The 14,115-nt window shown below is 42.1% G+C and overlaps 1 protein-coding gene across 9 annotated transcripts in view; it reads left to right on the top strand.

Annotated features, from left to right (window-relative positions):
• The window catches only part of LOC309479463 (uncharacterized protein), a 323,172-nt gene that overhangs the window by 18,342 nt on the left and 290,715 nt on the right, over positions 1–14,115 (top strand). For 7 of the 9 annotated variants that reach the window (XR_014199215.1, XR_014199216.1, XR_014199217.1 and 4 more), the window contains 3 exons: positions 2,491–2,709; positions 10,355–11,091; positions 11,434–11,519. The exons of 1 other annotated variant lie outside the window; for it this stretch is intronic. The gene's annotated coding sequence lies outside the window, so the exon portion shown is untranslated. Of the gene's footprint in view, positions 1–2,490; positions 2,710–3,974; positions 4,066–10,354; positions 11,092–11,433; positions 11,520–14,115 lie in introns of all 9 variants that reach the window. One more of the 9 variants, XR_014199221.1, reaches the window with a different exon arrangement.

The raw sequence follows: 14,115 nt of genomic DNA, 5'->3' as shown, positions 1-14,115 counted from the left end.
CGGCGCTCGTTCCGCTTACGCTAAATTACGAAGGCACGTAGTCACTAACTGAATTAAGTGCTTTATTGCTATAGGCTAAAACTTCAACACGATGGGGACGGTGCCGGTGGTCAAGTGCTATGACCGGTAGGTGGGTTAAACACTGTGTATCACCGGTAACACCGACTATCGCAACAAGCCTAGTTTGGACCCTTCAGGGGCCGAGGCCTCTCAGATGGAAAGCACTCGTGCCTGCAGTGCTGGCACTTCCAAGTTATAATATCTTACAAAAGTGGACGGCGAAGACCAGCCGGCCGCTGCACAAATGTCTTCAGTTGGTCCAAGCCCATGAAGAGGCCATACCCCTTGTGGAATGAGCCCTGACGCCTATTGGGACATTGCATACCCTTTGAGGCGTAGGCTAAAGAGGTAGCATCCACTATCCATCTTGATAATCTCTGTTTCGTGACTGGAAGCCCTTTGGTCCGGCCGCCGAAGCATACAAAGAGCTGTTCTGACTGTCTGAATGAGGCAGAACACTCCAGATAAAATCTGAGAGCCCTAACAGGGCAGAGTAGACTCAATTCTATATCGTCTTCCAGTGAGGGAAGCACCGATAGCGAAATGACCTGGGCTCTGAACGGGGCTGAGAGCACCTTAGGTACATAACCATGTCTTGGCCTGAGGACGACCTTGGAGTCGTTAGGCCCGAATTTGAGACCAGAAGCGTTCATAGAGAGCGCTTGCAAGTCGCCCACTCGCTTGACCGATGCTAGTGCTAGCAGGAGTGCAGTCTTAAGTGAGAGAGGCTTTAATTCAGCCAACTGAAGCGGCTCGAAAGGGGGTCCCTTAAGGGCCCTGAGAACCGTGGATAGATCCCAGGCAGGTATAGAGGGGGGTCGAGGCGCGTTAAGCCTCCTGGTCCCTTTTACCCCTTTTCCACCAAGGCAGAGCTGGTGCTGGTTCGGAGCCAGAGCCTAGTTTCAAATCGGTTCTTTGTTTTTCCACCGCCAAAGCACCAGCTCCGAACCAGTAAAACTGGTTCTTAAGTAGCACCAAATCATTGCAGGGTCTAGAACGGAGCCAAGAAAGAACCGCTTGCGTCAGAGGCTGGGGGCGGGGTTACCGTGGCCAACAAGGCTGAAGAGAAACTTGTGACCGCCATTTTTAAATAGCAGCTAGTCGAGCTAATAGCAGCTCGATTATAATATCCGTCTATGTAAGTTACGGCGAGCTGCACGAACGCGTTGGATGCCGATTTATTTTCGCAAACCCATGAGCATCCATAGTAACGCAACGTCTATTATTGTTGATGCCTTGTCCGAGATGCATCGGAGCAGCGTGGACCGATCAGAGCTGCGGGAGTGTTTGGAGATCATACGACTCCTTGTGCTTTTTGATCGCTTTCGCAGTGCTTTGATTTCATGTGCTGATCGTTCTGCGAGAAGCCGATACATCTCGAACAAGTCTGGTGTGTTTGTGTTTGGCGCTGCCGCACTACCGTTGCTGGGCAACATGATACGTATGCAGTGACGTAAGATATAGCTCTGTTGTGGCTCTCTGGCCGGTGGAAACGCAAACCGGTTCTTAGTAAGCTCGTCAGTCGAACCAACTCCGAACTGGCAATAGCTCTAGCTCTGAACCAGCACCCGGTTCTTGTTGGTGGAAAAGGGGTATTTAAGGAAGCGCATGACCAGGTCGGTTCCTTCCCAAGGACTGGCCGGCCACAAAAGCATGGAAGGCTGCTATGGCCGCCACGTATACTTTGAGCGTGGAGGGGGTCCGGCCCGTGTCCATCAGCTCTTGCAGAAAGGAAAGTACTGATGGTACATCACATTAATAAGGGTCAAGGTCCCGAGCTGCACACCAGCCGGAGAACGCTGACCATTTAAGAGCGTAGAGCCGTCCGGTTGACGGCTCTCTAGCCTCGGATAGTGTTTAGGACCTTTTCCGGGAGGTTCCCGGATACCGGTTGAGGGGCCATACATGAAGGGCCCACAAGTCGGGATGAGGGTGCCAAATTGTTCTGTTCGCCTGTGTGAGGAGATCCTGTGATATGACTGTGACTATGGTTGGGAATCGAAAAATCGATTCCAATTCTGGAATCGAATACTTGGTCAGGAATCGGATACTTGTTATAAAATTAAAATTTCGATTCCTCTTATCGATTCCTTTGTGAAACCATTCAAGTGCAAGATGACTTGCTTTTATGTGCTGCATGCATGTGTAACTATATTGGGCAACTGTGCATAGTGACAGCAGCTAATAACACTACTCAAACAACAAAAGACAACAAAATTTTGGGCTCCCATTCACTGCTATTATAAAGCTTGGAAGAGCCAGGATATTGTTTAATATAACTCAGATTGTATTCGTCTGAAAGCAGAATGTCATATACACCTAGGATGACTAGATGGTGAATAAATCATGAGGTTATTATCATTTTTGGGTGAACTAACCCATTAATTCACCGTGACTCGCATGAGTAAAGTTATGTAACTCTTTCTTCAGCACACTTCACACACAGCAAGGCTTCAGCTGGAAAGGTGGTGAGGCTGATTGCGCAGGAGGGGTGGAAGACCAACTCCCCTAAGCCAGAAGAGGTCGAGAGGTTGTGGAAACCAGCTCCTCCAGACAGCATTGAGGCAAATCAGGTTATAATAAAGTGTGTGTCTGAGCAGACCTGGACCGGGCTGGCCGTCAAGAACTTTGGTGACGAGCACGGTCTAGGTAAGAAGAGCTTTCATTTTTCTTCTAAGGAGAGAAAATATACATTTTAGCAACTGTTACAGGGTGGCCACGGGTCCTTAATGGCCCCCGAAATCAAAATGTACGTATTTTTTTTCAGCTTTTATAAATATGTTAGCCTTAAGGTTATGAATAAGCTGGTGTGTTCCAAAAAAATTACAAAATTCGCATTTAGGTGATATAAGCATTCAGAACTTAATTACAATTTATTCACACCTCTACTATTGAATCCAGCGTATCATCAGCGCTCGGATTCGCTGTCAAGTACGACTCGCAGTCTGTGAGGTAAGCTAAACGCTATTGGCTATTTGAAAAGGGGGAGGAGCCATTCAATATGTCCCGCCTTAACTTCCTGTTTCAGTGGAAATCACGTCAACGCATCAAACAAAGCTGCGTGATCTAAGGCACTTCAGTGGGCCTTTAAAAAGTCTTAAATAAAGTTTTCCTAATGAAAGGCCTTAAGTTTTTAAATGTCTTAAATTCAGATCCGGTGGGTATTCAATATTTTTGGTCACATTACCGCAAAAATTTATTCCAGTCTGACGGTTATGTCTGTCAAATAGCCAGTGAAGCATCGAAACACACATCGAGTGATTCTGATTTTATTACATAAACAGCGATTGATAATGGATAGTGTTTTCTACAGAGAGAGACAGAGAGAGAGACAGAGAGAGAGAGAGAGAGACAGAGAGAGAGAGAGAGAGACAGAGAGAGAGAGAGAGAGACAGAGAGAGACAGAGAGAGAGAGAGACAGAGAGAGAGAGAGACAGAGAGAGAGAGAGAGACAGAGAGAGAGAGAGAGAGACAGAGAGAGAGAGAGACAGAGAGAGAGAGAGAGACAGAGAGAGAGACAGAGAGAGCGAGAGAGACAGAGAGAGAGAGAGAGACAGAGAGAGAGAGAGAGACAGAGAGAGAGAGAGAGACAGAGAGAGAGAGAGAGACAGAGAGAGAGAGAGAGACAGAGAGAGAGAGACAGAGAGAGAGAGAGAGAGAGAGAGACAGAGAGCGAGAGAGACTTTAGTGGAGAAATCAAAACAAATGAGCGTAACGACACGCATAAAGAAACTCACAGAAGAAATGTCCTGAGGTAAAAATTCTAAATGTTGAGTTTTTTTTTATTTATAACAAATGATATAGTTAACATAATGGGACAAGGGATTTTAATTCAATTAACAAGTAAGTAGTTATTATTAAATTACTTGCATTTTAGACACAATATTGAATATTTTTGTTCTGTTTTACCGAAGATCAGAGCAGAACTATTGCGTATCTCCAAGCAGTAGCGCTGTCCTCTTACTAAACGATTCAGCGTTTTGAAGGAATGATTTGACTCACTCAGTAAGTTCTTATTTGTATATTATTTAAAAAAAAAAAATTAATCTCATAGCATTATTTATTGCAGTTGTAATTTTGCAGTATACAGTATTTTGTTTAATTGGTAACAGCTCTATAGTGCATATTGAATTCATTTATCAAATGTAAGAATTTGACATGAAAGATACATTTAAAGGGGTCATATAATGGTAGGGCTGCACGATGTGTCGTTTAAGCATCGATATCGCGATGTACGAATCCACGATAGTCACATCGCAGGATGTGCGATGTAGGCTGTCGTAGTTGATCCGTGATTGATTCATTAACCGTACGGGCCAGCTGCTCCCCAGCCCTTGACGCATGTGATTCGCGGATTAATTGCACAGCTTAACCATCATAGAGTGAAAGTTTATCATTTGCATGTGTTTTTAAGTCCTGTCAGTTTAACCGGACGCATATAAGAACGAGCAGAGAGAGCGAGAGAGCCCCGGCCGTGCGCGCGCTCACCTTCACCGTCTTCAAACAACACGAGCGCTGTCTTGCTCTCTCTCCCTCGCGCATAAGGGACTGTTCGTTTTTTATTTAAGGGGCCACCGGAGGAGTTTTGAGATCTGTTGTCAAAAAATACATGACCCTCCCTTCGCCAGCAATACATTTTTCTATGACCCTCCAAAATGATTGTGAAAAAAGGCATGACCCTCCCCGATAATTTATTGATTATCCTACTTCTGTACTAGTTTGCGCTTGGCAAAGATGTTCATATAGCCATTGTTTTTTTTTAAACCATAAACTCTTGCTTTCTCATCTTTCTAGGGCTGTAACGATAGACCAAACCAACGATTCGGTTCGTATCACGATTTTTTATTTTAGATTTGAAAACAATCATGTTTTCGGTGCTGATGCGGTGTGACTCGTTCAACATGTGAGTGGGTGGCGCTGCCAACAAGCATCTAAAGCTGTCACAAAGAACCGGCAAAAGTAATGATTTTAATATGTCAAATATGGAGACATTTTAATTGTTTATTAATAAACAAGTGTTTTCTGTGTCGACTGCAAAGATGAAGTTGACGATGCGTCGCGATCTTCTCAGAACGCGCCAGAGAGAAATGCACATTTCATAAGCAGAAAGCAGTCTGTTTTCCTTCGTTTTGAATTGTTCTGTTTAAAAGTAGACATTTCAAGCTTTCTATATATTTCTCAGGTCTGTGAGGCAAGTAGCCTACCTTACGCTGAGTTTCGGTTCATTTATGAGACAAGAGTCCAGTTCACTCGCCCGCGCCTCCGTGTCATGATTATCTATTTTCTACTATATTTACTTCTTATTTATTAAATCCAGATGAAACATTGATTAAAATTAAGATTCAATTAATAAAAAAACGAAATTCACTTTAAAGAAAGGCTTTGTGCTTTCTGTTTGAGGTCTCTGTGAAAGTCGCTTTCAGAGCAGTCATGTCCGTAATGGAGAACTGAGCCCGTAACATTTTTTTTTTTTTTTTTTCACACATAAATGCGAACACGAAAAATTAAATAAAAATAATATTTTATGTTCTGTGGAGGCCGATCTTTATTCATCCGGTGGGTATATATCTTTTGGTTTGCACAGTGTAATTTATAGCCTAGAATTACTAAAAAATATTTTGCCATTTAAAAGTTAAAGATTGTTTGTGTCACGTCACATGTGTATTTCCCTCATATTAAATATAAAACGCATGTGTAGACTGATATTTTTCTAATGTCTTGACTCCTTTCAGACGTTTCAAAATATTGGTATTAAATGCATTTTCTGAGAATTTATATTTCAAGTTTTGACTGCAAATGTCACGTCCATAACACTGGAATCGCCCAATTTTAACGAATTTACTAGTTTAACTAGTTTTTATGGTGTATGTCTACGTATTTTATTATGTTAACTTAAATTGCTTTAAACAGGTTATCGAAGCCCTCGCCCCGCGGCAAATATCCAGATACTTACATAATTGTGATGAATTTAATCCTTTGCAAGTTATCATTTTGCAGTGTAAGATTACCGTTAACACCTTTAAATATTACATAAATGTATTATGTATTTTTTATTAAACTTAGTGAGTATATAAATCAGCATCAAAGAGTAATTCTTGAAAAAATCTGCACAGTAATTTGATAAAATCTAAACATGTTAATAAAAACAAATTACTATTAGTAGGCTACTCTTATAAAATTCAATCAGGCAATCATACATTTCACAATTTTATATTTATATACAGTATGAATGTCAAGAATTCAGAAGTGTAGGCTATATACACTCACCTAAAGGATTATTAGGAACACCATACTAATACTGTGTTTGACCCCCTTTCGCCTTCAGAACTGCCTTAATTCTACGTGGCATTGATTCAACAAGGTGCTGAAAGTATTCTTTAGAAATGTTGGCCCATATTGATAGGATAGCATCTTGCAGTTGATGGAGATTTGTGGGATGCACATCCAGGGCACGAAGCTCCCGTTCCACCACATCCCAAAGATGCTCTATTGAGTTGAGATCTGGTGACTGTGGGGGCCATTTTAGTACAGTGAACTCATTGTCATGTTCAAGAAACCAATTTGAAATTATTCGAGCTTTGTGACATGGTGCATTATCCTGCTGGAAGTAGCCATCAGAGGATGGGTACATGGTGGTCATAAAGGGATGGACAATGGTCAGAAACAATGCTCAGGTAGGCCGTGGCATTTAAACGATGCCCAATTGGCACTAAGGGGCCTAAAGTGTGCCAAGAAAACATCCCCCACACCATTACACCACCACCACCAGCCTGCACAGTGGTAACAAGGCATGATGGATCCATGTTCTCATTCTGTTTACGCCAAATTCTGACTCTACCATCTGAATGTCTCAACAGAAATCGAGACTCATCAGACCAGGCAACATTTTTCCAGTCTTCAACTGTCCAATTTTGGTGAGCTCGTGCAAATTGTGGCCTCTTTTTCCTATTTGTAGTGGAGATGAGTGGTACCCGGTGGGGTCTTCTGCTGTTGTAGCCCTTCCGCCTCAAGGTTGTGCGTGTTGTGGCTTCACAAATGCTTTGCTGCATACCTCGGTTGTAACGAGTGGTTATTTCAGTCAAAGTTGCTCTTCTATCAGCTTGAATCAGTCGGCCCATTCTCCTCTGACCTCTAGCATCAACAAGGCATTTTCGCCCACAGGACTGCCGCATACTGGATGTTTTTCCCTTTTCACACCATTCTCTGTAAACCCTAGAAATGGTTGTGCGTGAAAATCCCAGTAACTGAGCAGATTGTGAAATACTCAGACCGGCCCGTCTGGCACCAACAACCATGCCATGCTCAAAATTGCTTAAATCACCTTTCTTTCCCATTCTGACATTCAGTTTGGAGTTCAGGAGATTGTCTTGACCAGGACCACACCCCTAAATGCATTGAATCAACTGCCATGTGATTGGTTGATTAGATCATTGCATTAATGAGAAATTGAACAGGTGTTCCTAATAATCCTTTAGGTGAGTGTATTAATATAGGCTACAATTAAATTATTGTGCAGGCTAGGTATAAAAAATATGTGCCTTTAAAAATCTTTCAGTGCACAAAACCATGATAATATGAAACGCTTCAAAACAGAGCGCACAAAGCGCGTATATGTGCATCGCGGGTGCAGAATGATGTGCTCAAAGCAACATGGAGTCACAGTGTGCAGCGCTGCACAGCAGCACAAGTGCGCATTTAAAAGTTCACTGCACAAAGCGAAGAATGTCGAGCGCGGAAATCCTAGAGTACGTTATATCTGTCCAACAGTTTATTGATCATTTGTTTCTTCACAGTTTTAAATTAGTTATTGTGAGTTTGATGCCGATTTATAGTCCCTGTGATATGTGTGATCTAACAGGCACACGCGAGTCGGTTAACAACAGCAACAAACGTAAAATACAAATACACAAAATAAAGTTATTTTATGCAAATCCAAATTGGAGAGAGTTTTACCGTGCATCCTGCTGTAACCGGACGAGGCGCGCGCGCTGTTTGAATACTGAATGGAGAATGATTGACAGCGCAGAGGGAAAACGAGTTTCCGTAAACTTTAATTTAATGATGTAAATAGACTTCTGTACCTCACATTAAGCTATGGAATGGCTTCAGATGACTTTGTGAAATTATAATCAGACCCTCTCTGACCCAAGTCACCCAAACTGACATGAAGAAAGCGCGAGGCGCCGAAAAGCTCGCTGTTTGCATCCCTGTTTAAAGCTTTGCCGGGTAAACATTTCTTTGGCATTCTGTTCTGACATGATGCACTTTTTCTAAGCGTGAACTGAAGTGCGCGCGCACTGTCAAACAGCGCCAAACTGGATTTTTGTTGGGTCAGACCCATCTGATATTGAAGGGGGGCTGATAACGCGAGATCAACATGGAGCTAAATGAAAAAAAAATAGCACCAAACAAGCCACTTTGAAATGTTGCTGTTTTCATGAATATAAAAGTTGGGTGACCCTCCCCTAAAAAGTTGGATGACCCTCCCCTCAACAAAAAATAAAAAGACATGACCCTCCCCTATTTTCCTCCGGTGGCCCCTTCCATAAATACCGAACGGTCCCTAATTAATCAAAATCAATTGACACGATGTCGCACAACAACAACAACAACAAAAAACTATCCAGTGATGAAATGTTTTCTGTGTTGGCAAATCTTGTGCGATATCCTAAACTGCTGAGATAAAGACAGCGCGTGCCGTAGACTACACGTCCGATTCGCGAACTAATGATTCCTTTGAACCGATTCAATTTAATGAATGGTTTAAACAACTGACCTGTCCAACACTGAACTCACGAGACGTCTGAATTGGTGTATTAAAAAATCTGTAACACTTTACAATAATGTTCTATTTATTAAACTATTTAACTACATTAGTTAACATTTACTATTAGTAAACTGCACTTCCACAACATTGTTAATTTCAACATTTAGGCTATAGCCTACATTATTGAAATCAAAAGTTGTACAGTATTTGTTAACATAGTTAATGCACTGTGAAGTAACATTACCAAACAATGAACAGCTGTATTTTTATAAACTAAGATAAACAAATATTAATAAATACAGTAACAAAAGTATTGCTCATGGTAAGTTCATGTTAGTTATTAGATACATTAACTAATGTTAACAATTCAAACCATATCCTAAAGTTACAAACAAATAATTTACTCTAATTTAAATAATACTCTGATGTTTAAATCATTTAAAATGAGAATGTAAGTGTGCTTACCCCATTTTTGTTTATAAGAAAAAAATAGATTAGATTTCATATCGCAATATATATCGCAGAAAAATTAAATATCGCAATGTCATTTTTTCCCAATATCGTGCAGCCCTATGGTACATGCACTTTTGTAAGTTGATTGCACTGAAATGTGTGTTGGCAGTGCCTGTACACAACCATCATAAAATGATAAAAATCCATCCAGTGTTTTTTTTTTTATCTTCTTATGTTTTCCCGTCTCATATCAAGCCGTTCGACCATGTGACGTCACACGGTTTATTAACCTTTATATTAATCTTTGCAAATCGCTAGCACGCTTCACGATGAATGCAGCTGTTTACACTCAGGGTACATTACGGCATGTTTTTTATGTACGACGTTCTCTATATAATTCATAATCCCACGTTTATAATGAACAACGCGTTATTGGTTATTGTGTTATTGTGTTACGGTGTACGCACAGAACAGAGGGATGGGGTGAGCAAAGCTCATTATCATTTAAAGACACATGCACTTAAACGGCGTGCTGAAAACAGAGCTGTTTTTGACCAGGTAAAATTAGTGTTTTCTTACAATACTAATGAGAATTTTTAATTAAAGTATATTACAAACTTTTAATTTAGACCCTAAAGAATCATATTAGCTTGTACAAAAATGGCATTATATGACCCCTTTAATAAAGTAAAAAACAATGTCAAAAATATAAAAAATATGCAGATTTAAGTATACAAAAACGTATAGATCGCTGATGAAAATATTTCTTCGGAATAAACTGTTTACACAACCAAAAATCTTGGTGATACGATGCTTTTCTGGGATCTTTTTATAAATCGGATATTGTCTGCTTGTATGAAAAGTTCACTGTATATACGTATGTAATTATGTGTATTTCCATCACAGGTTTGGTTTTAAGTTTCATTAAAAGGTCTTAAAGTCTTGAATTGAACTAGTTTATATCTGTAAACACCCTGTGTCCGCTGCACCGGGAACTAAAACACTGAATAGCTTTTCTGCATGTGCACTCAGTTGTTGTTTTGATCTTAAAATGTAACATCCTCTTGATTTCAGGAGTGGTTGCGACCCGTCCGTTCTCTAAAGGAGACGTTGTGTGTGATTTCCACGGGAAGGTGATCCCGGCAGCCGAAGGGAGAGCGATGATGATGAAGGGTCTTCGGGACCTGTTGTTCTTCAGGGCGGGACACTGAGACCTGTGTGTGGACGCCCAGACCCCCTGCGAGTGCCACCCCGACACACACACCGTCGGCAGGAGGATCACACACTCTCAGAGCCCCAACCTGGAGCCGCTTCACTGCGTGCTGAAGCTCCACGGGCGGCACCAGGACGTCATCCTCTTTAAAGCACTCGTGGACATCAGCATCGACACACAGCTGAAGTTTTACTCTGGAGAGATTATCAAGTCTTTCCTCGGCCTGGAGCTGGACTGGCCCGATGAGTAGAAGAGTCCGCTTCACTATTGAGGAACTGTTGCACAGTTTTTCACGATGTCCCTGTAAGAACAGATCAAACAAAACTCGTCTTTTTCCACTCCCACAAATGGGTTGAAAATCTATCAGTTGCATAGAAACATGAGACATGTGGTAAAGCTTTTTGTGGAATTAGTCCGCAGAATATAACCAGAAAACACTGGATCCTCTTCTTTTGATGCCGTCAAAGCAGAAGAATAAAAGTCCCCTGATATCAGCCAAACTTCAGTTTTTTTCAAGGCGATATCCAGGACTTGTTCATTAAAGAAATGCCAGATTGATGAGCCAGTCCTGCTGTTTCTGTGCAGAGACTCCATGATGGTAATAATCTCATTTCTGCTTTATTTACATGGCTATTTTTTGTTTAATGATCTTTTGAGGTGTGTGTGTGTGTGTGTGTGTGTGTGTGTGTGTGTGTGTGTGTGTGTGTGTGTGTGTGTGTGTGTGTGTGTGTGTGTGTGTGTGTGTGTGTGTGTGTGTGTGTGTGTGTGTGTGTGTGTGTGTGTGTGTGTGTGTGTGTGTGTGTGTGTGTGTGTGTGTGTGTGTGTGTGTGTGTGTGTGTGTGTGTGTGTGTGTGTGTGTGTGTGACACTGAATAACTGTAGGATGGAATAATAAAAGCTGTTTAAAAGGATGATTAATAATATTGTTTTTCATTTTCTAGTCTGGTGAGTTTCTTCACATCACTCCCTTTAAACTGGCCAGTCTTGACACACTGACCCTGGATCAGGCGCTGTCTCTGTCCTCAAGGTAATGTTGTTACTGTGTTATATGTATACATTAACTTAATCCTTTTATGTTTAGGGTCAGTATGACCCTTCTTTTTTTTTTATCAATAAATTCAGCATAAATTTGAAAATTTCCACACAGAAATGAAGGCGTAGTACTGGAGTATAAATGCAATGTAAAACAGACACACACACACACACACACACACACTCTCGCGCACACACTCACTCTCACACACACACACTCACTTTCTCTCTCACTCACATTCACTCACACTCTCACTCTCAAACACTCTCACACACACACACACACACACACTCACTCTCACACACTCACACTTTCACTCACACTCACTCACTCACTCTCTCTCTCACACACACACACACACACACACACACACTCTCAATCACTCACTCTCACACACACACTCTCTCTCACACACACACACACACACTCTCAATCACTCACTCTCACACACACACACACTCTCAATCACTCACTCTCACACACACACTCACACACACACTCACACTCACTCTCACACACACACTCACTTACACTCACTCACTCACTCTCTCTCACACACACACTCACTCACTCTCTCTCACACACACACACACTATCACTCACTCTCACACAGACACTCACTTACACTCACTCACTCACTCTCTCTCACACACACACTCACTCACTCACTCTCTCTCACACACACACACACACACACACACTCACTCTCTCACTCTCACTCACACTTTCACTCACACACACACACACTCACTCTCACACACTCACACTTTCACTCACACTCACTCACTCACTCTCTCTCACACACACGCACACACACACTCTCAATCACTCACTCTCACACACACACACTCACACACACACTCTCAATCACTCACTCTCACACACACACTCACACACACTCACACTCACTCTCACACACACACTCACTTACACTCACTCACTCACTCTCTCTCACACACACTCACTCACTCACTCTCTCTCACACACACACTCACTCTCACTCACTCACTCACTCACTCACTCACTCACTCACCACACACTCCCACTCACTCACACACACACACACACACACACACACACACACACACACACACACACACTCACTCACACTTTCACTCACACACACACTCACTCACTCTCTCTCTCTCACACACACACACACACACACACACTCACTCACTCACTCACTCACACTCACTCACACTCTCACTCACACTCACTCACTCACTCACTCACTCACTCACTCACTCACTCACTCACACACACGCACACACACACACACTCTCAATCACTCACTCTGACACACACACTCACACACACACTCTCAATCACTCACTCTCACACACACACTCACACACACACTCACTCACACTCACTCACTCACTCACTCACTCACTCACTCACTCACACACACGCACACACACACTCTCAATCACTCACTCTGACACACACACTCACACACACACTCTCAATCACTCACTCTCACACACACACTCACACACACACTCACACTCACTCTCTCACACACACTCACTTACACTCACTCACTCACTCTCTCTCACACACACACACTCACTCACTCACTCTCTCTCACACACACACTCACTCTCACTCACTCACTCACTCACTCACTCACTCACCACACACTCCCACTCACACACACACACACACACACACACACTCACTCACACTTTCACTCACACACACACACTCACTCTCTCACACACACACACACTCACTCACTCACTCACTCACTCACTCTCACTCACTCTCACTCACACACACTCACTCACTCACTCACACTCACTCTCACTCACACTCACTCACTCACACTCACTCACACTCACTCACACTCACTCACTCACTCACTCACTCACTCACTCACTGAAAACTAAAACTGAAACTAAGACTAAAACTATTGGTCAAAAAACATTTTCGTAAACTGAAAAAATAAAATAAAAATCATAATAAATGAAAAACTAAACCTAAACGAAACTAACAACAGTTACTGAAAATTTTACTGAAATAAAATAATAATTAGCAAAAATAAATAAACGTTTTCGTATTTGTTTATCACACACGACGCGCAGAAAGACGCGCAACAATATCGTGTGCACAGACAACGCACCGGAATCGAATTCTCTTTCGCGCTTGAACGAACAATAACACACACCATTATGCCAAAATGTCCGTTTGGGTCGGTTTATGTTCACACCTTAAAGGTCCCATGACATGAAATTTCCACTTTCTGAGGTTTTTTAACATTAATATGAGTTCCCCTAGCCTGTATATGGTATGGTCCCCAAGTTTCAAAAAATTTTAATCGGTGTAAATCGAGCTTTTGCTATTTTTCTCTGCCTTTGAGAAAATGGAAGCTCAACCGGGCTGATCTTGAATCTCCTCCTTATGACGTCATAAGGAGAAATGTTACCTCCCCTTTCTCTGCTTTGCCCGCCCAGAGAATATTTCTCGCCCATGAGAAAATGAGCAAGGAAGTAGAACGCGCGCGCGCGCGATTTTAGTTTGTCCACGAGAGATATCATGGCTTTTGAGCGAGCGAAGCATAATAATTGCTCAATAATTGGATGTA

The sequence above is a fragment of the Leuciscus leuciscus genome (assembly GCF_965113295.1).
Source record: "Leuciscus leuciscus genome assembly, chromosome: 17".
NCBI classification, from domain to species: Eukaryota; Metazoa; Chordata; class Actinopteri; order Cypriniformes; family Leuciscidae; genus Leuciscus; species Leuciscus leuciscus.
The sequence above is the reverse complement of the archived record's forward strand: the minus strand, read 5'-3'. Positions and strand labels throughout refer to the sequence as shown.